At 36.9% G+C, this 22,589-nt stretch overlaps 1 protein-coding gene and 1 long non-coding RNA gene across 39 annotated transcripts in view; one reads left to right on the top strand and one right to left on the bottom strand.

Annotated features, from left to right (window-relative positions):
- The window catches only part of ARPP21 (cAMP regulated phosphoprotein 21), a 157,087-nt gene extending 136,072 nt beyond the window's left edge, over positions 1-21,015 (bottom strand). For 6 of the 38 annotated variants that reach the window (XM_073023719.1, XM_008009448.3, XM_038003025.2 and 3 more), the window contains exon 1: positions 17,474-19,467. The gene's annotated coding sequence lies outside the window, so the exon portion shown is untranslated. The other 32 variants (XM_073023724.1, XM_073023726.1, XM_073023729.1 and 29 more) reach the window with 18 other exon arrangements.
- LOC140713507 (uncharacterized) lies at positions 20,015-21,187 on the top strand. Its single transcript, XR_012095612.1, has 2 exons — positions 20,015-20,117; positions 20,976-21,187. It is a non-coding gene; the product is annotated as an uncharacterized lncRNA (long non-coding RNA).
- Positions 21,188-22,589: the final 1,402 nt, after the last annotated feature.

The following is a 22,589-nucleotide window of genomic DNA, read 5'->3' as shown; positions in this document are numbered from 1 at the left end:
AGTCAGCAAGAGAGAATATGGGCTGTGTGGGGTTCCTGCTGTGAAATGCAAACATTATCTGTGAAATTCAAAGACTTTATCATTTAAATATGAGGATTGATGCCTCTGATGAAGATAGAGCATCTTAGTTAAAACAAACAAATGATTATCTTGGACAACAGTGTAAACAAGACCCTAATTCATGAAGCTGCTAATTGCTCTTCCCAGCTGCAGAAGATTGGCCCGCACTCCATCTCTCACTGCTCACCCTGTGAGTAACATTTGTGCACTCTCTCCTGAAATTCAGCACAGCACAGGTCCAGCCTCACACATCAGAGCCTGGGGGCCAAAAAGGGGTCAGTTCAGAAAAGAGCCTAAAAGGCAGATACTTAAAGGAATCAAGGGCTTCATTTTATAGACGTATATTTACTTCTATGGCTGTGCTGGAATTAAGCTCATATTTAAATTACTTTATTTCCTCACAAGGCTTATGGGTATGTCATCAGGAGAAAAACTTTAGCAACAGTCTTTGTAACCAAGAGAAATTGATATTGCATGTCACTTTTTGAAAGTAAATCTAAAAATTGGTACCTGGATAATGATCATCACAAACTCCTAGAGTTGTTCATATTTAATTCAACTTAAATACAGATATCTTAACTCATGGTAAACAAACAATAGCTATCGTGTTTTCATACATTATTTCATAACAAAATGCCAAAAAGAACACTTTATACATAGTGTTTTTAATCCTCACTGTAATGAATCATTCACTCATGGAAGGAAGAAGAAAGAAAGAGAAAGAAAGAAAACAGGTTCAGAAAGGTTAAAATTCCCTGCCCAAGGTCAAACAGTATAAAAATTATTCAAACACAGTTCTCAAAAACCCATGCTCTTTCCACTGCCCACCATCACAGTGCCCAGTCTATGAGTCTGGAGTGTGTTCACCAAGAAGGGAATGCAACACTCACCCATATAATCATGGGTACTGATTAAAGAAGGATGCCGAACCATATAAAAGCTGTATCTTCTATCACAAGAGAGTACTATTCCAGTTATCACTATCCAGAAATGTGCAATTACTTTTTATCAGTAATGTTGCTTCAGATATCCCACTAACATACAACAGTGCACACTCAACACTTGATTCTCTAGTAATCTTAAAACCGAGAACCAAATTAACTATAGAAGCCCCTGTTACTGTACAGTGAATGCATGACCACTGGTCCAAGGCCCAAATGTTGTCATATCTGGGAGAGCTATTTCTAAGGTTTATGGAGCCTCACCTCAACCACCATGCTAGGATTCAGGCTTGGAGATTACTCTGAGGAATGGAGCAGACCCTAGGCTGTTGCAACCTCAACCCACAGTTGCCTTTTAGGACTAAGTCAACTGAGATTATCTTTGAAAAAAAAGAATGCCTGTGGGGAACATAATCAGAGTTTAACATAAGAATGATCAGCGTGACACGGAATGGAAGGAAAACCTCTTGTTTCTAAGATTTGGATTGGAGTTTTGTAAAACTCTGTCTGTTCCACAAGTTGAATCAGAGAAAAAGTGAGGTGAAGGGTTCCTCAGCCAATTCTTCTCTGCTCAACCCAGGAAGTTGGAAAAGCAGATTCATCAGGCTGGTAGTAGGCTTCTCAGACAAACTTCCTCTTGGAAAAGCATCTTATTTAACCAGGCAGCACTCAAGTCTGACTGACACGAGAGCAGTTTTCTGGTTCTGCAAGGGGCAAGTGTCCACAGGACAGGAGACACCGTACTGTCAAGCTTGCCAACATGTCTGCCCCCACAACAGCACCACAACGCTTCAGGTATCACCAGGCATTTCAGCTGCCCTCTCCCTCTGCCCATGGCTACAACTCTATCCACACTTGTTTCTACACCAGCAGATCCACGTAGCCATTGGCATCCTGTATAGCTCAGCTCAAACACTAGAATCTGAATGCATTCCCCAGTTGGTGCAACCAAGTCATTTCTGTACAAAGATTTATGAATTATCTAAGGCTGGTGGGTCATATGTAAACTGTATATATCTGTAATATCTGTATATATGTAAACTGATATCCTTTAACAAATATATCAGTCTGTTGTAAAAGGAGGAAATATAGACAAAAACAAAACAAAAAACAAAACAAAACAAAAAGCAGAGAAGTGTTATGGAACGGTTAACTGCGTGGACTCTGAAGCTGGACATCAAGGGCTTGAAGACTGACTCCACCATTGACTCTGAGCAAGTTACCAAATGTGTTTGTGCCTCAGTTTTCTTATCTGAAGATGTAAATAATAAGGGTCCCTAACTCAAAAGTGGTTTAGAGAATTAAGCACATTAATATACATAAAGTACTCAGAAGAGTACTTCACACAGAGTTGCCATTATAAATGTATTAGCTATTAACTCATTCACTGACAGAAACATATGCATCTATTCAACAGATGTTTATTGATATCACCTGATCAGAGCCCTGGCTAGAATTAAACTGCCAATACTTCTGGAGACCTGATCTTCCAGACATTTCTAGAGACCTTAGTGTCTTTAAAAATTACAGCTACTTCAGAATAGTATGGGCTTCCAGAAGCCCCGAGGTAGCCACTACAGGGCTCTTCAAATTGTGAATGGATGGCAATTTCTGAGGGCGTGTACATACATGTGGGAGGTAACTGGATGGAAGTTCTAGGGCTGTCAGTTTTTCACAGTAAGTCTGAATGAGAGAAATAAACGTGTCCATGAAAATCGTTTTTAAAGCAGAAAAGTTTACAGGAAAGGATTCTAAGAAAAACACCAAATGAGGAAATAGGGGAAGGGTACCAGGGGTAACACAGTTAAGGACTGTGTCAGCCAGATTTTTCCAAATTCCAAAATTTGCCTAGGATCTCTGCCTGGAAAAAATGGAATTAGTACTCGTTTTGAAAAACGCTTCTCATAGAGATCATATCTTTTTTATGTCTTTTGTTTGAAATAAAGCATATTTTATTTATATAAATTGATACTTTTACCTCATACAACTGTGCAGATTCAGTTACTTGATGTAACTAAATGGTAGTGTAGTTCTGCCTTTTTTAATTTTAAAATTATTATACAGTAAATTTGACTTGTTTAGGTGCTGTATGGTTTTATTAATTTTGACACTTGCATACATTTATATAACCACCATCACTATCAGGCTACAGAACAGTCCTAGTTTTTAACTTCCTTATATGACCCCTTTACAATGACACCCCTCCCTTTGTCATATCTCCTAGCAGTCACCAATCTGTCCTTTGTCATGATAGTTTTATCATTTTGACATGTGGTATAAATGGAATCACACAGTCTGCAATGTCTACAGATTGACTTCTTTCACTCAGAATAATTCCCTTGAGATCCATCCAAATTATTGTGTCAATTAGTAATTAACTCCCGTTTATTGCTGAGCAATACTCCATTCTATGCATGTGCTGCAGTTTATCCATCCACCTTGTAAAGGATATTTGAGTTGTTCCTAGTTTGGGGCAATTAAAATCAAAGCTGTTATAAATCTTTGTCTTCACATTTTTGTGTTGACAGGTTTAAGCTCTAATGCTCACCAATTTTTATTTTAAAATTTTCCTTGATTTTTAGAATATCCAGTCTTGTGGATTAGGGGATTCTTATTATATCTCGGTGGATTTTATAATCCTACACTGGAAACTCTTAGTACACACAATCTTAGAGAGAAATTTGTATTCAATAATCATTCGAAGCAGAAGCTGCTTAACTCTGTCCAGTGGAGTCTGCTCTCCTTATCACCGCCTTTAAAACTATGCTCTAAAAATCATTTTTAAATGAAAGTAAATTCAAAGTTATTCTAAGATTAGTTTGTTTTGAAATTGTATAGTATTCCTTTGTTTTTAGGTTATAAAATGTCAATCATATACAAATTCTACATTCTAGCAAAAAGTTTTATGTTTTAGATCAGTGGTTGTCAGATTCTGGTTCATGTACTGGCAACATCCAGATCACTAAGAACCTGTTAGAAATGCATATACTTGGGCCCCACCACAGACCTGCTGAATCCAAAAATTCTGTATTTCAATAAACCTTCAGGTGATTCTCATGTATGTGATGTTTTGAGAACTACTGCTTCAGAAATAACTCTCCTATGTGATATAGAAGGAGTGCCACCATCTGAGATTTCCCCTTGAGATGACATAAGAAAACTCACATTTACTTCCTTCTGTAATAGTATTCATTTAAGGAATAGGATGGCTCATTTGTGTTAAAATATGGGCCCTGAATCACCAATTGGCATTTAAAAGACATACAGTATAGCTCATTTTGGTCACTGGGGCAGAGCTATGAAATCAAAATCTAAAGTGTACAGAAATCCCTGAGTCCTCATTTGAAACAATAAATTCATCATCTTACTCTCTATTACTATCTTGCCATTTCATCAGCGGTGATGCACAGAGAAGAGGGGTACAGGCAAGTCTCCTCTCTTCATTGATGCTCTTCTATAATCTTAGCCTTAATGGGATATTGTTTATTAGCAATGAAAAAAGTGAATTCAGAAAGACAAAAAGTAGAAAATAAGCTAGACCGAAGCACCCCATCAGTCATAATAATAAAGATTATTCTTTTTATAAGAAAGCTCAAATATATACATGTATAAATGTATATATCAATATACACACATATATATTTATCAAAGAGTATGCATATTTATTTTCTGTTATCTCTGCGGAAATATTTCTCAACAGTAAAATAAAGCTTATACCCTTGTCATAGGTTAAAACCTACCAGAGTAAAGCTAGCTAATGCATATGATGAATTAGGTTAAGAAATTTGTAGCAATATGTATTATGTACATAATGTAAAATATATTGATAACAAATAAATCTGTATATTTACCCGTAAATATTATTTCTAAGATTTTGCCATTTCTTCAAGTTAGGTAAATGGGAAAACAAAGAAAATTATTTTGATTTTTAGTTTACTTTAGGTCATAAAATAAGATTTAACATTGAATAAAAATTAAACATTGCCTTTAAATTTCTCTTTCCAAATATTTTAACAAATGCACTACCTTTGACAAATAATTAAGAAATATGTTTATGATACCTACTATGCTTCACTTTTATTTCAGGGTAGGGCTGAAACATCTGTTAACCTCACCACTTCCTTTATCTGAGAAACTGACTCCTTGAGGGTAAAAAGATAAAAAGGCCACTCTGATCCTGCACATCTGCTAAAAGCAACCGTCACCCTCTGCCAACAAACACAGAAAGCACAGTCAAGGAATGAGCATGTGCATTCCAGGTGTTTGGTTCACTTGGCAGAAAACAAATTGAGGACAAACAGTCTGCGAAGAAAGCTCACACGGGCTCATTCTTATCTAAGTTTTTCAGAAGATAATTGCAGGAGAAACGTATTAGTTAGAATGGATAATTTCATCCTCAATCTCGGTAAATTCCATACCTTTATCTATCTGGTATTACTTCTCCCCCATGGGGCAGAAGACAGGTTGTAAATACATAATGCAGCGTCTTTCCCTGAGTTTACAGAGGAATATCTTGAGAACACATATTTGAAGAGCAAGGTAATGTGCCTTAACTGTAAAGAATCACAAAAGAGTAACTTAAAACATGCACTTAAAAGCTCAAACCATGTGAACCCATTAGGGAAAAAAATGAAAATGGAATTCTCCTTTAAGCTTCACTAATCACTTAATATGCATCTTTAAAACCATCTTTCATCTATTTGATCACTATTTATTTTCTGAAAAAATATTTTCCATTAATCACTTATTACTGGGCATCTATTTGTTCTTAAGTGTGAACCATTAGGTCCCCTAAATAAACCTCATTGCTTCAAATTAAGATGGGTGGTGAATGCAAATATGGATTTAGATATGCTGTATTTTTTTTCCTTTTTTTAACTTAATTATGTATCTTGTTGACACTTTATAAAAGCCAACGATACAGAATCTGACAACCCTCCAAATTTATTTTACTTTTCCAGTTATTCATGGACTGATACAATATTTGTGACATAAACCACAACTTTATAGTATTTTCAAAACAAATATCGATATACATACAATTTCAGTATACATATTCTTAGAAGTTTCAGTGTTTTAATGGATAGTCAGGACATGTAGAGAAAGCCGGAACCAGCTATCATTTCTATTATTTGGCAAGTATTTTACACGTAACTCAGGAAGAAAATATTAAACTCACAATGGTTCATTAACTTGGCTAGGTGAGTAAGAGGCAGGAGGGAATTCAAATTTAGATCACCGTGATGTCAAACCTACCCCCTTCCTTTGACACCGGGGGAAAGTGTGTCCAAAAGATATGTAAAATCAGGAGCTGATAGTCCATGGCATCATTCATGCCATAAACATCAGCCACAAATAGATCTGTGAAGCATGCAGACAAATTTCCATGCGCTTTGCGGCAATTTCAAAAATTAATTTCCATGGCCTTCTTTGTCATGGCTTCACTATACCTACTTCCCTTAGCTCCTGATTCTTAGTTAGATGATACCCAGATGAGATAATCGAATTCTCTGTTTTGTGTGGCCATTACATATTACAGGGTAATTCATATTACAAAGAAAAAATTAAGGATGAAATATATATCTTTCATGCTTCCTTAAACAAGAATCCCTAAATATATCATAACAGAGATAATGTCACTGCTATGACCACAGCTAAAAAGCAGGTAAGTATGGAAATTACATAGGCACACAAAGTCCCTTTCACACAGGAGGGGGTTTATAAAAGCAGGTGACATTCACAGTGCAAGAAAATAAAACAAATTATTTCTTTGAAATCACAATGCCACAGGTAGCTTTTGATCAAGCACGATCCAAAGGTAAACTCAAAATCAGTAGAAGAATACGACTTTTCACTTATCACTCTCCCTGTGCCTTCAGCAAATAATATTCACAAGGCTACAGAAATCTTGGATTTCTATACAGGTAAGAATTTTTGCCTGGAGAAACAAGGTAATTCAGAGTGCAGGAAGAGCAAGCCAAGTGAAGTAATTCCTGCAGAGCAGAACAAATGGCACAAATGACCTAATCGATACAGAAATAAGTACAGATTTCCTCCACAAATGGCCACATGGTAGCTTCTCTAACAAGTTCAGAAAAACATCACACTTCTTTCATGAAGATCTTCTTTACCCTTTATCGATGTGCCTCATCAGGAATACCTAAATTTTGGCTTTCTGTCAATTCAATATATTAGGTAAGTTTACCCAGACTTACAGTAAAATGTATCAGTTCATTTAAGTTGGTAGGTCTGCTTCTGTCCCAATGCTGTAAATTCTTTGGCTAACAGTGCTAACCGTTTGATCCCTGCTTAAGCCTAAGGATCCAATCAATAAACGATGAAACAAGTGATTTCTCCTCATCCTTTCTTAAAACATAAAAAACAATCTATTTTCACAGCTAGATCAAAACAATGAGGTAATGTTTTCAGTGATTTTAGAAAAATTGATTTTAGAGCTCTCTTCTCTTGCTATATCCTTTGGGCAAATCTTTTATTATACAAATGGCCTTCTGCTGGATATAACCATTGGTTTTATCTGCAAAGTGAACAAGTCACAAGTTTACTGTAATTTTATTTGAAATCATTCTTAGTTCTTAGATGACAGTCCCAAATTGCTCCTGGAAGGATGCTAAGACTAAACTCTCTACAGTATTACTAGACAAATCTAGGAGGCCTGGTTAACTTCCTCTGTAAATCACCACCAGAGCCACAATCTTACCCAAAGCTGAGTCACATCAGTAGATTATAAAATACTGCATGGAATTTTGTGTACGCATAGAATTCTGAATCACCCGTGAATACCCAAATCTCTTTTTCAAAGTCTCTACTGCCCATCCAAGCTTATAAAAGGTCAAATCCTACTGTCTATGCAAGGAGTGCCTTCTAGAAACAATGGCCTGCACTCTATGTGTTCACCGATGGCCTCTCCTCACTGAACCATTGACATGGAAGCATTCATCATATAGAGTATAGCTGTGTTGAAAACAGATTCCAATTATGCCTGAAGAAAATACCCAAGACAACTGCCACATCACGAAAACATTCTCAATCCGACTGGGAGGGATTTTATGGGGATGCTTTATTTATGTGAGGCCTATGCAATCAATAAAACATAGTGATAAGGACATAAGAAACTCTGAAACTATGATCACCAGAAAAAAAATGAATACCAAGAAATGAGGTAAGAAGTTTATATTTAATTCTTAGAACAATCCCCTTTTAGAAATGAAACAGCTGAGATTTAGAAAGCTTAAGAAACTTACTAGTAAGTTGCAGAGTTGGATCTGAGCCCAGGCCTGGGAACCCAGATTCTCTTTTCTTAACCAACTATTCTTGATAAGAGCACCTTCTAATAATTTCACTCCTGTTGGGTAGCATTAGTGCTTACTTTCAGGACTAAATAATAAAACATAGTTAACATTTATGAACAAGCCAATAAAAATGGATCTGTGAATATTATACAAAAAAGTGTCATTAAGTAATGGAAATTATAAACTGGAAGAGATCTTAGATATCATCTGGAATAATCCTGTTGCTTACAGGTAATTTCAAAAAGTAGGTTCTTTCTCAGTATTTCAGAGCAAGGTATTTGAACAAGAGGCAGGTCAGAGGCAATATATATTTCTCCAGACATCTCTCTGCCTCCAAATATCTAACTTGTTTTTGCTGCCAATGAAAAAATAATGCATCTTAAAAAAAAAAAAAAAAAAAGAGAGAGAGAGAGATTATCCTTCAGATGGCCTACAGATCAAATCGTTTATTCCTCTGTGGCTTTCCTACAGAACTATTTAAATTTCATCTTACTCTGATCACAGGCACTATTTTTAATTTATTAAGGATTAATAGATTTTATAACATTTTATACTTTTTTTTCTGAAATGATTTTCCTGTTTCCTCTCTGAAACACACAAATGTGGAATCTCACAACAAATTCAAAGAATAACTTGTCTTTTGATAAACCTAATTTTTAATTCTAAATACGTAGGCTGGTTCATATATTTTCTATATTTTACTCTGATCAGGTACCTTGAACTTCGTTCCTGTTCATAATCCCAATGTAATTTTAATCATTTGCTTGCAGCCCTAGTAACTAATATAGTAAATGTATGATTTAATGGGATTGAAAAAGAGAATATGACTGGTTCATACTAACTTCATATACATTTGTCTTGGTTGATGGTGTTTTTTCTTGTTGGAGAGCAACCTAACTGATGGTTTTACTTTGTGGCCTATTACCACCAACAGAACTTTCCTCCCCACCAAAACTTCTCAGTGGTGCTCGCTCTTCCATGTTTGTTTTCTGGAAACCAGTATTTTTCTACCCTCAAAGTGTACTCCCTAGGGATTTCCTAATTAACTTTATTGGTGAAGAAAGATTTTTCTAATTTGTTGGAATTAATTCATATTGCTTTATCATCCAAAATATTGTCTACCTATAACTTTGGATTTTTGACAAACCTTCAATTACTCAATTCATTGTTTAGAAACGTTAAAATGCATTCATCTCATCCAAATGCCTATAAAATCCTACACATCAAGTTTTCCCAAGTATTTAGCCTGAGACACAATACATAGAAAACTTCAATAAATACTTGAAAAATAAGAATGAATAAATGAGTGAGTGGTAATGATATCTGATGCAAAGACAAGCCTTGTTAGCCATCACCCAAGAACTCAGCTGGCTACTCAATTTGGCTTCCATGAAGGTTCCCTTACTTTGATACAATGTGTTCTCGAATATATTTTGCTGGCTTCCTGATAAGAATATCAATGGTGTCAAAATCTATTGCTTTCTATATGTTTCTAAAGCCTGCCACAGTCTCAGAGAAGTAAGATAAGGTATTCCTCTTCTAAGTTAAGGTATAAGGTTTTATTTTTTGTTTTGTGTGTGTGTGTGTGTGTGTGTGTGTTTAAACATTACACTTAGCCTTTCTTAAAATGTTGGAAACAAATTAAGAAAGCAAACTCATTTCATTTGTAATCAGCTGGACCCCTTCCTTTCAAACAAGATTATTTTTATAGATCGCGTAAAACATGAATTCAGTTCTCTATGGTCCAGTTGGATTAAATGATTTTCTATTTAACTCCGGTTAATACTATCATCTTTCCAAAGTAGCAGGAAGATAAGAGCTTCCTATAACTTGGTGGCACCTGTTCTGCTTAAAGCAGGAAGGGGGTCTGAAAGTCTCCAATTTGTTAATATTCTCTTCTCCCTTTGTCCCTCATCCCTGCCTTCTAATTCAGCACTGTCTACTTGCTTGTTCTTTGGAGGAGTGAATTCCTTCCTCACATGCTAGGTGTCCTTCACCATGGTTAATCCCTCCAAAGGCACACATCCAATAAAGATGGGTTGCCTCTAGCTCTGTGTAACAATGATTTGGAAATATTTTGTAAACGTGCTTTTGCCTCATTCTTTCTTCCAAGACCATATTAACTGAGTGTTAATGAATTCCCTTCCACTTAGATGGAAAGGTAATGTTTGTAGTCAGCTTAAGCAGATTGAACTCTTAGGAGCCTTGCTATTCCCGTCAAATCCCTAGTCATTGTCTGAGATCTGAAGAAGAAACTATTTGTAAGAACCAAAATAATAGCTAGTGTAGTTACAATTCTACATATAAGGGCAGGTTTTTGTTCTCTCAAAAAAAATGAATATCAAATCGGCTTAAGCTGAAACTTCAGGGAAAAATACAGTTAAAACCTTACTTAGAGTAGGTTTTAAATTCTGAGTATCAGTAGAAAGGTCAATTTTTAATTCAACAAACTTTGATTAAATATCTGCCACATGCAAGCACTATACTAGCCAACAACTGCTAAGGACAATGAAAAATGGACTGAGAAATAGGGCTTTCTTTGTGTGTATTGAATGTAAGTTAGTTAAATGACTTGTGCATAGCATGCTGACTCTAGCAATACATATGTATACACATATGAACAAAATATGTCTACACTTTCCTTGTTTTCGTTTGTTTTCCAAAAAAATATTTGGATAGCAAAGAAATATACATTTATTCTCTGACACCTTCTGAGAAATTCTGTTGGATAAATAGTTGATTAGGCTATTCCCCAGAAGAATGCTGGGACATCCATTTTATCATAGGAAATAAAATGCAATTATCGGATGCATTTACTGCTTTGTATAGCTCACCTTCTCCTGTGTTGAATACTATCTGTGGCTCTCCATTTTTTGATAGGGGAACCAATTGTTTAAACCTCAGTTACGAAAGAAGTCTTTCCCTCCTCTGGCCATGTTCATAGAGGCAGAGTGCTGACTCATTTCAGCAAAATTAATGCAGATACTTTAGGATCAGAGGCCAGATCAGCGGCCCTGTCCAAACAGCTCACTCAGTGCTTGGAGACAGGAAGCTGGAGTCTTCTATGGGAGTGCCAAGGACCCCTCAATGAGGCCAAAGCTCCATTTGCTTTGTTGCAGAATAGAAAAATGTTTCTCTCATGTCACCTCAAATATGTTGTTAGTCCCAGCTCCCATCCACTAGTGCAGGATTTTAGGATTTTCCTTCATGGATTCATTCCAATTGTTTCCTATTCAATGATTTGGTTCTTTATTCACCTCATTTAAATGGTAGAAATTACACAACTAAAACATTCCAGAGAGATAATACCCATATATTAACTTTTTAGACAACTGAATTAGACCATTTCTTCCCTTACAAACTGGCAGAAGATTATGGCCTTATTAAGCATCAGGTTCTTTACACAATGAATACCTCTAAGATTAGTTACTACCTTGGCTTGGCCTTCAATATTTCATAGCACAGAAAGAGTCAAACATAACCAATTTTAGCCATCAGAAATATTATGGGATAGCAATGAAGGAGAGCTGTATTCCAAATTACCAAAAGATTTTTTGTTTTCTTAAATGGAGGTGGGGATCCTTAAATGTAAGAAGAGTAAATCTCTCTCTGAATGTTTTATGTGAAAGGAAAGTGGTTTCTTTTAAGTGAATAATATCCATGTGTCAGGGGCTTTGTTTCTGCTTTGATCATGAAAGGTAGATATTATTCCCACCTTATAAATGAGAAAGTTGAAGCAATCAGCAATTAACTAAATTGCCAAAGTCACACAACTAGCAAGTTGTTGAGTCGGGATCAATGTCACTACACAACTTTAACTGTAGAAACTGTGAAGCACAGAGAGGTTTAGAACTTTGGCCATAGTCACACTGTTTACTCAGACCCAAAAACCAAACACCAGTACCACACACCAATTCAGGTGGTGAACTGCATATTTATGAAGGTAAGTCACAGAAAATGAGATTCAGATACACCACTTTTAGCCCTTATTTCCCTGGACCTTTCATTTTAATCCTAATTTTGTGCATTTCTCTAACCTGCAGAATCTCATGGAGGGCCTTGCACCTCCTTGGTAAAGCCTTCCTTCATCACTTACAGCTCATTTACCTGCTCCTGCTCAGATAAGCTCCTAGACTACCTTTGGTATACAACCTCTCTATTACTTTTCATCTGAATTTCAATCAGAAGCTCCACTGAATTCAAAACATCTCTGTCTGCAGCTTCCCACATTATATCAGACAAATAACACAGACAATACAATTATTTTGGGAATAAAATAATTTCCCTATTGGAGGGATATTTGTGTTCTTATCCTGGAAGATGTATAAGCTTGTTGCAATATACACATTCTATCACATTAGCTACGTATATGCTCCTACCTCTCGATGATGAAGAAACACTAAAACACTGAGTCATCCATAGTTCTGGCTGAAGACAACAATGATAACGATAATTAAAGATTAAGGCATTCAGTTGTTAGAGTGTTTAACAATGCTAAGGGTAAGCAGATAGCTGCAGCATGTGTATGCAACATGATTATATGCTAGATTATCTTATCATTCCAGAACGCTGTTAGTGATTACGTGAAAATTTCAGCGTTGGAGAGAAATGTGAATCTTCACACCAAAAAGTGTTGTGACCGAAGTTAAATGACACAGGAATGAAAAAAATGATGAATCATTAATACTAGCTAGTTCCTTGCTGTGAAGTTTTTGAATTTAGTACAATGCCAGTTGTTTGACAATTTCCAAAAATGCTTACAACATCAGCATATCTAAGTAAATTTAAAATAAACAAAATATAAACAAAGCCATCAAAGAGTGTTATCTTGATCATTCCTCTAGGCCAGTTACAAGAAGTAGTCAAATATGACTGCAGAATCCTAATGATTAATTAATTTGGCAGAATTTAATAGCAATTTTAATACAGCTATGTGCCACATTGGCTTAAAGAATCATGATTTGACTAAAAACCTTAATCTTCTTTTTCTAAACAAAGAAAATAAAGTCCCATATTTTTAACCAAAAGCCTCTTTACACCCATTTAAAAATTGTTTTAAAGAAGCATTGAGTAGTTAAAGCTTGCAAATGCTGCAGAATTCTTGATTCTGTCACATACTCACACCGAATCTACTTGTTCTCTGTCCAAAAGCTCTTTGATGATTAAATCAAATCTGATGCCAGCAACACTGGGATTTCCACCAAAGTTACATAGATATCAACAAGCAAAATGCTAAGAAAAACATGTAAATGCAGAGTATAGTTTTTTTTTAAATCTCTCTATGTTAGAACTTTTTGTGAGGACTTTAGCTTGCGGTTTTAGAAACATACAAAAAGCTGAAAAATAAGTTTGTTATCTTTCCATTTTCCATTGAATTTATGGGCAAATAAAATTTAAACAATTACAAGGAGTCATTGAATTTGGGTGAGTTGACATGCTCTTCCTTCACCCTCTATTGACCAGTGGCTCGATTTTTATAGGTCTATGTAAGAGTAGTGAGATAATCTGAAAGCAACTTGAATCACTGAACAATTAGATGATAGTTGGGCCTTCTGATTTACGTGTCAAAGGATATTTTATCAGAATTCATAGGACCATAAAACTTTTAGAAATTGATGTTCAGTTTTGTCCTTTAAAGATGTTGAAATATTTTACCTCGCTTGTTTCTCAATTTCAACTAGACCAAAATATATCAACACGGATAAACTCTCTTTTTTTTTTTTTAGTGTATGATCCAATGGACTAGACTGTTCTGAATGAGTATTGTATCTTAGCAATTAAAAGGAAATCTGCTAAGTATATGAAAACCACTTCTCTGGTTTCTGTTTCCCTAGAGAGAGTTCTTGTTCTTATCTCAAGTATTTAGTGTATAATAAAGAAGCAACCAAGGATGACACAAATGTAAAAGAATGCTTATCAATTATTAAGAGTTCCAGCACTAAATTTGGCCATGGAACCACTTAGTTCTTTTAAATGTCCCTATCACAAGGAATTATTTCCTAACTTGTGTGGGTATCAGTGAGAGATGACTGGGCTTATCTAGGTAGATATGCTTTGTGAATTTGTTTCAATGAAAAAGTTGCAGAAAAAAAGATCATATATTACACTTTACAATTCTTCATAGAAACATTACCCATAATATACCAAAAAACTCTAGAAAATTCGCTGGAATATTTGAAATAAAAAGTGACGTAATTGTTTTCTTGTTAAAAATCTTGAATCCTTCCCTTAAGCTAAAAGCAAATTTTATTAGCAATTATCTTAAAACCAATATTTACAGAAGGGATTTTGTTAACAAAATCTTAATATTTTGTGTATTATTCAAAACAGATTTCTAATTTAAGAATTGTATTATCTTGAAGTAGTGTGAAATGTGAGAATGTAGTAAAAGGCCTGTTTTTAAAGGGGATAATTACTAGTGGACACTTGCTCTCTTTACCTGGATAAAAAGAAATGATTTTCTTTTGCTAGATAACAGGAACAATTGTAATGTATATTACTTTTAAAATGTATGAATTTATGACTAATAAATAATTAGGAATATATTCCTTGAATGAGACAATTTTGGACTAATGCTTCAACATTTTAATGTCGCAATTATAATTGTATCCTAATATATATATCACTTTATTACAAAACGTATACAAAAATCTTCTAAACCTGTCGCATTGAAAGGTATACTAAACAGGGGTTATACAACTGCCAAAAGACATTTCTCTGGGCAAAGTGTGTAAAAAAATTAAAAAATATTGATCTACTGTGACCATGGACAGTGATTAACATTCTCTCCACCTGGAAATGCCAGGAGCTATACTGGTGACTGAAAAACAGGAGCATAATATGATGCTAAGGATTCAATCTGAAAGTAGAGAGCAATTCGATGCATTCAAACAAACCCCTTTGTTTTTCAATATCCCCTCCATTGTCTTGATGTAATTATTTCAATTCACTTTTTTGGTTTGCTGCATAGCTATTTCTCAGAGCACAGATATGTCTCAGTAAGTTTAGAGAAAGGTGCATTCAAAATGTTATATGAGCATTTCATACCTAAAGAAAATATCTTTAGACCACAGATAACAATGTTACCAGGCATTTAAAAACTGCTGAATGAACCAGATATTCTTTCTCATGCACTTTATTCTTTATGAAACATATTACGTATATAATTTAAATACTTCATATCTCAGCTCATATGTAATCCTCATAGATCCTTGGTTATGATATAAATACAAGTAATATGTAATTCAATATCTAGGGCCAAAATTAATCCAAGATGAGCAAAATTAATTAAATAAGACTAAGGCACTACAAATAATCAATTTATTAGAACTTGGCATAAAGCCACCTAAAGGAAACTGACACTCAGAAGCAAAGACACCCTAAGAAAAACAAATCTAGTTACAGATACGTCTTGTTAATATTTTCTTTCCCCTTCAATAGTCCTTCAGCATTTGCTTACATCCTTGCTTGAAATTCATTTATCATATTCAACATAAAATGCTATAATAAAAATAAAAGAAGGCAAAGTCCACAGAAATGTAGAGCTTCTGGAATCATAAAGATCCTTTGTCTAAAGAGAGGAAGTATATGTTTTATAAATGCATCATCGCTGACTTAAAATATATTCAGAACTTTCCAGGTGATATATTTTTAAGGAAGTCAATTCTTTTTGTGATTAGAGATTCACAAATTTCTAAATAGGCTACTACCATGTGATACCAGTTAGAATGATGCCAGTACTTACCATATGAAGAAATGGCTTTCATTGTCGACATCACCTTTAAGCCCCACATTCTCTCCTAACCTTGTCACAAAGCAGATCTGAATTAAACTGACTTGTATACAAATGATTAATTTGCAGTTTCCAACCTTATGGACTTCAAACTGTCTCCTCATGCTAATGAGAATTCTCAATCATATTCACTTCTGGCTACGTTGTATATTGTGCCTTCAGTGGCTGACTCATTCTACACTCTACTTATGTAGCTTATCATTATCTTGTCCACAGACAAAATAGACATTGAATTCCGATGAGAATGCCCACTCATCTGAGAAGCTTGAGAAAGGTATCAGCATTGTGGTCCAAAAGGCATGACCACTAAGGGAAATATTTTAGGCAGTGTGAATTGTTTTTCTCCTCTAGAATTAAGTCAAAAAGACAAACAAACAAACAAAAAATCACAGTAACTCATTGTGATGTGTTTTCCTTAGTAGTTTATTTTTGGGGGTCATTTTTCATTAGAATTGGCAAAAATTTAGATCAACTTTGCACATTGTTCTAACAGCTTCATTCAAAAATTATATGACTAACCTTCACATTTAATAGAAACTGCTCACTTTCTCTTATGTTTATTAACCTTGAAACTACTTAAGTATTTTGTCTAATTAGCTTTACTCTGAACAAAAGAATAACCTGATTATAGTATGTTGTTAATGTGAAAATCAACACAAGACCTTTCTGACTGAACATTCTCACTTTCTACCTCAAGACAGGTGTTCTGCATATATGCAAATGTTGCAGACAGATGGCTTCTTCCATTGTACACACTATAATGTTAAGATATTTTGCCCTTCATTGTAACATTCTAAAACATATCAGTGCTGCCTCTGTTATTTATGTTTTTAAAATATTTAGCCTTCAGTAAGATAATCTGTAGTGCTTATCTTAATTCTAAGGAGAGAAGCACCCCAAATATTCTATCAAGTTCAATCAAAACTTCCTGCTTCTCTTAGTTGTCACAATTCTGGACCTGGACTCCAAGTTCATAAAAGAAAAGGAAGCAATTCACAAGGCAGAGCTTCAGGTTATTGTAGTATCTTAGAAGCATGTTAGTTATTTTATTCGCAGAATGTTTTACAAGCTCCCAACCTTTCAGCAGAACAATATTTTAGGAATTTGAAATTATTTCTGTACTTCCCACCACCCAAGAATATGACAGCTTGTATTAAAAATAGTATGCATGCAGGAACTCCCTGGTTAGTATCTCCCTCAAGTTTTAAAAACTCAAATTATTGAGTCTTCTTTCTAAGAACTAGTGAAGATGTTTACGAAAACACCTATTGAACTATTCACGTATAATTCTCAAACAAAAATCAGTATTTCCATTCATACAATACATTAGGACTTAATTAAAATTATCATATCCAATGGTCAGCCTTTACCTTTCCAAATATCCTTGTCCAGTATCCATAACCATGCACTGCTCTGTCTTCCCTCATGCTTCTTTTATTGCTGAGTGAGGCGCTCGCTCCTTCATTAAATAGCATTAAAAATAGACTGCACAGAACTCCCCAGTGGAGCATGCTCTAACACGGCTAATACCACAGTTCTCAAGGTAACCGTACTCAACTGGGATCTAAGAGGGAAAGTCACTGGGAGATCAGCAATTTGCAAATCTAATAGCACACACAATTCTGTCTTGGTCTGAGCTAAATACTGCAAAGGACAAATCATCATGTAGTGAAATTAAGTCACTGAGGAGATGAAAGTCAATTTCTTTAGCTGTATAAGTTTCTTTAAATATGCTTCCTCTAAACAAAGTACTCTGTTTAACAGACATGTCTTCTAAAGTAACTTAATTAATTATCCAATGGCATAAATCATGCCCAGAGAGGATAAATTTAAAACATGAATGCATAGCAATCCACATATCTTAAACATTTCATTTAAACAAAATCAAAATACTATTGATAAGCAAGTATAGTAATCAATTATGTTTCCATATCTTTTGTCATGAGGAAGCATATTCCTCAAAGTGTATACCCAAACTCACTCTCCAGAAAATTTACAAATATTCTGTTAGCCAAAGTGATGAAAAGCAGGAGAATGTTATAACAAAGGAAATATAGGATCAAACACAAATACATACCTTGAAAACCCACATACACTTCAAAAGAGTGTATTCATAACCTCTCACATGCAATTCACATTAGAAATGCAGCAGAAGTAATTACTGCCAAGATAGTAGATTACTCGGCTATTTGAACGAAAACATAGATAGAGCTCTTGGCTTTCAAATGAGTGTCTTTCATGAAAATGACATTAACTAAAATCCTATTAAGATATTTAAGCCCTGTGGTAATACATACACAGAGGATCAAAGGAGTAGGTGTATTTATTTTAAAGTGTGTCAAAGGTTTTCTGATTTTTAACAAATGAAAAATGATTTCCTGTCATCTCCACTTCTCTGTTTACTTAAAACAATCATAGCAGTTGTTATCTCCAAAGTAGATGAGGAGGGGTTAGGAATCATTTGAATTTATTCTGCATTTGAACGAAATCTTATACAGATTCATTTCAACTTTGGAGAATATCTTTCTTGATTTGAGAGGCTGTCATACTGGTAGAAAATCAAAACTCAAAAAATTTAAAGAAATCAAAAATTAAAATGAATATCTGTACTCTAAACACATTCTAATGAAAATGAATTCTACCAGCCTTTTATATTTCTTAGCTGCCCACCCCTATAACTTTCAATTCTTTCTTTGATTTTTATTTTAGGCTTGGACTCTGTCCTGATCCTACATCTTCAGGAGGTGATCAGGTAACTAACCTGAATAGCTGACAGCAACCACATCCACCCCAGCTATATTTCTATGCATAAACATTGAGTGAATTAATTCCTATTCCTAAGAAACTTTCTAAACACCTGTCTAATTCAACTCAATTCTACCACCATATCTACAACCTGAGACAGAAATGTGATTTGCAATGAAGCACAGATTTCATACATGTAAAAATAAAACTGAACATCTTTTCTATTCTTCCCCCGAACCCTTTGGGACCTAAGACCCCAATCCTTCCATACAACAACACAGTATAACTTTCTACCTCTTCAATGGGTCTCTTTCAAAAAGAGCATCGCAAACTTTCTACCATAAAGCCTATACAAATCACTGTAGACTTCTCTGATGGAAAACATTGCCAGCTTCCAGCTTTCCACATCTGTCTTTTTTGGGGGGAAGGAGAGTCCATCCCTCCTTGACGAAACATAAAAAGCACAATACATGTATAACAACATCAGCTTTCTACAAACACAAAGAAGAAATACAGACAAGAAATAATTCAAAAGAAACAGACAGATATATGGCAGAAAGAAAGAAGGAATTCTAAAAATCCACAAAAGGCGTGCAATGTTCACGTCGGAAGACCTTGATCATTACCTTGATCGAACAGTGGATATCCCCCCTGCGTCTTGGTGCCTTGACTGGTTTGATTTAGTTTTGGATTTTATTAATATTATTGTTTCTCAATGATTGATTTGGCTGGATTAGTTTGTTTTGGCTTTTGGCTTGGCTTTGTTGTTGTTGTTGTTGGGTTTGTTTGTTTGTTTTGTTTTTTGGTCGATTTATTTAACTGCTAGTAAAAGGAGCTTTCTGCAGTGTCGGCTGGGATCCCGCACAGCTGTGGCAGCCGGGGCTGCGGCGGCGGCTCGGTCGCGGCTTGCGTCCCCGATGCCCCTGCTGCTGCTGCTGGTCTCTGCTCCAGACGCGCTCAGAAGGTGCCACCGCCGCCTTCTCTGCCCGGCTGGCCGCCGGGAGTGAACGCGCCCCCGCCTCCTGTCTGCTCTTCTGTCCGTCTGCACGTCTGTCAGTCCGACCGTCTGTCGGTCCCACTAGCAGCTCAGCGCGGGATTCTCGCTTTCCTGCACTCTGCTCTCAGAGCTGCCACTCTCGCAGGCTGCCAGTCTGTGCGCTGGTCTGTCCGTCCGTCCGAATCTCTCCGTCCCACCAGCAATGCAGCGCCCCTCTTCCGGTCTTCTGTGCCCACAGTCCTCTCCCACTCTGCCCCTGGCCGCTGCGCTCGGTAAGAGGAGGGCGTGTGGAGGGAGGGAGCACGCGAGTGTTGCTGTCTATCTCTGTGTGCCTCTCCCTGCCTACTTAATGCTCTAGCTCTCTTTGCGTTCTGGTCTCTCTCTCAGGCTGTCTGACTGCTCCCACCTGTCCGTAGCTCTGCCAGTCCCACCCCTAGCCCGCCAGCCTCGGTCGATCCCTCGGTCCCGTTCCTCCCGCTTGGCCGCCTCCGTCGTCTGCCCCTCCGCCGGTCCGTGCCCTCCCACGCGGCTGGCACTGCCGCCGGGGGCGGCGCCCGGCTCCTCCCCGCAGCCCCGGATGCGTCCGGTCCCCGCCCGGGCTGAGGGCAACGCGCGTGTTGCACGTGGCTCCGCAGCTGCTCTGGCCGGAGACCCCGGGCCCCAGACCCGCCACACCCGGGAGGTGGCCGCAGCCCGGCGCCTGCCGATGTCGCCGCGTCTGTGCCACTGGGAGCATCCAGAACTGGCCCATCCAGAGTGATGGCACCTGCTGGGTGCGCCGGGCGCCCGCGGTACCACTCATTCCCTGGGCCGTTTTCCGCCAGCCCTAAGGCTGGAGACAAAGCGCATGAGCCACGCGCAGCAGCGTGAGCATTATTAATCAGAGAGAAAACTGGCACGTTGCCCCCTGCCCCGCCACACCGCCTCCCTGCTCCCAGCCAGCGGGCATGTATTCTCTCTTGTCCCCCGTGCCCAGGCCCTCCAGCGTACCCGTCTGGGGGGCGCCCCTGGACTCCTGGGGACTCTTGACGATGCCTTGCTCCACTCCCTCCACCGCTCACTCTCCAGGCCAACTCTGCAGAGACAATCCCACAATAATAACACCTCGCCCCACCCGAATCAATCCGTAGCCTCAGAGCTCTTGGAGATTCTCTGCTTTGAGCCAGACTGAAAGTCCGAGCGTGCAGCACCAAGTGTACTCCCTGTGGGTGACTGCCCAGACCGCTGCCCGCCTGATCGCTGATTTGGAATCACAGAGGTGACACAGAAACCTGGGCAGGGTAGGACCTGGGGAAGGAACAGAGTTGACACCTGAAGAAATAAAAGCCTTGATTTTACCGCTTGTTCTAGAGATGCACTATTTTTATTATCTGTAATTCATTTTTTTTTTCATTGTCTCGGAGCACTCACTAACACACTACAAGGAAGGAAAAAAAAAAAAAAAAAAAAAGGAAAAGGCGTAGTGAAGGAGAGTGAATAAATTTCCGGAATTCCACCTACTCCTTCTGAGTGAATGTAGAGCTACTTTTCCAACATTATAGGTCACCAACCAAGATACACCACTCTAGCTTTCTGCTCCCAGCTGAGAGCAAGGCATTTGATTCTGGGCTTCTTTGCAAGGTTGTTATTAATGTGCAGCAAAATTGTAGTTGTACACTCACACATAGAATTGCCAAAGCTCATTCTGACTGTATCCAACAATTCAGCTTCTGAAATGTAGACACTGAATAACTATGTATCTGGTGAAATGAAAGCCCCATCCCACAATAAACTGAAGAGGAGAAAATCAAATTTTACCAGCTGTAATTAGTAACCCCATGAATAGACAACAAACAAATAACTAGCATAAAACATGTCATGAAATTGTCCACATCCTTTTAGTTTCACTTATTGACACCCAACCATAATGACAGAGATTACAAGCATATTTATTAACATAAATGCCTTTGCATTATTATAGAAATGTGATTTCTACAGCTGTGGCCAGGTTCATATATGCTAAGATATTGATTATAAATCTCAAATAAATGATATGTCTACTTCTAGAAACTACTATAAAAATAGAATAAGGTTGTACCGACTCTTGATGAGTAGGTAATTATTTTCCAGCTATTTGAAATTGTCTCCCTTGGTGTTCAGCCCTCACCAGAATAAGAATGAATCTGCTGTATGAGGTTTCAGGCAAACCGAACCCAAAGAATTCAAAACTGTTACTTTGATCGACATCCTGATCATTTCCACATAGTCATTTCCAGAAGTGCTTTTTTTACAGGTATTTTCTCCTTCCTTCCAAACATATAAAATTTAAAGGAAAATTATGAAAGCATTTCTAATTTACTACCCTTTCCTTCATCTCAAGTCATTCGGAAAAACCTGTTTTTCTTTGGGGGAAATTGATACTGTATAGGAAGAAAGTTAGTGTATTTGATTTCTCTTCTGGACAGAACTACATCTCGGCAAATGGTTAGACAGGTAATCTATTAACAGGAAACGTTGGCAGATTGATCGTAACACAAAGCCTCTACAAAAAAAAAAAAAAAAAAAATCAGAATTCACTCTGATAGTTTATTTTTAAAAAAATGGAACCCAGTCCTATAAACTAGATTAGAAATCATAGCTAGGGAGAAGTCAGTATTCTTTGTACAAACTCCAGTGATTACGTAAAAGAACAAAACAGTGATTTCATAGCTTAACTGTGTATTGACAAACTTGATGACAATATTTATTGTACTATCTCATGGATT

Source organism: Chlorocebus sabaeus, chromosome 15 (assembly GCF_047675955.1).
Source record: "Chlorocebus sabaeus isolate Y175 chromosome 15, mChlSab1.0.hap1, whole genome shotgun sequence".
NCBI lineage: Eukaryota > Metazoa > Chordata > Mammalia > Primates > Cercopithecidae > Chlorocebus > Chlorocebus sabaeus.
This window is presented reverse-complemented; position numbering and strand designations above follow the sequence as displayed.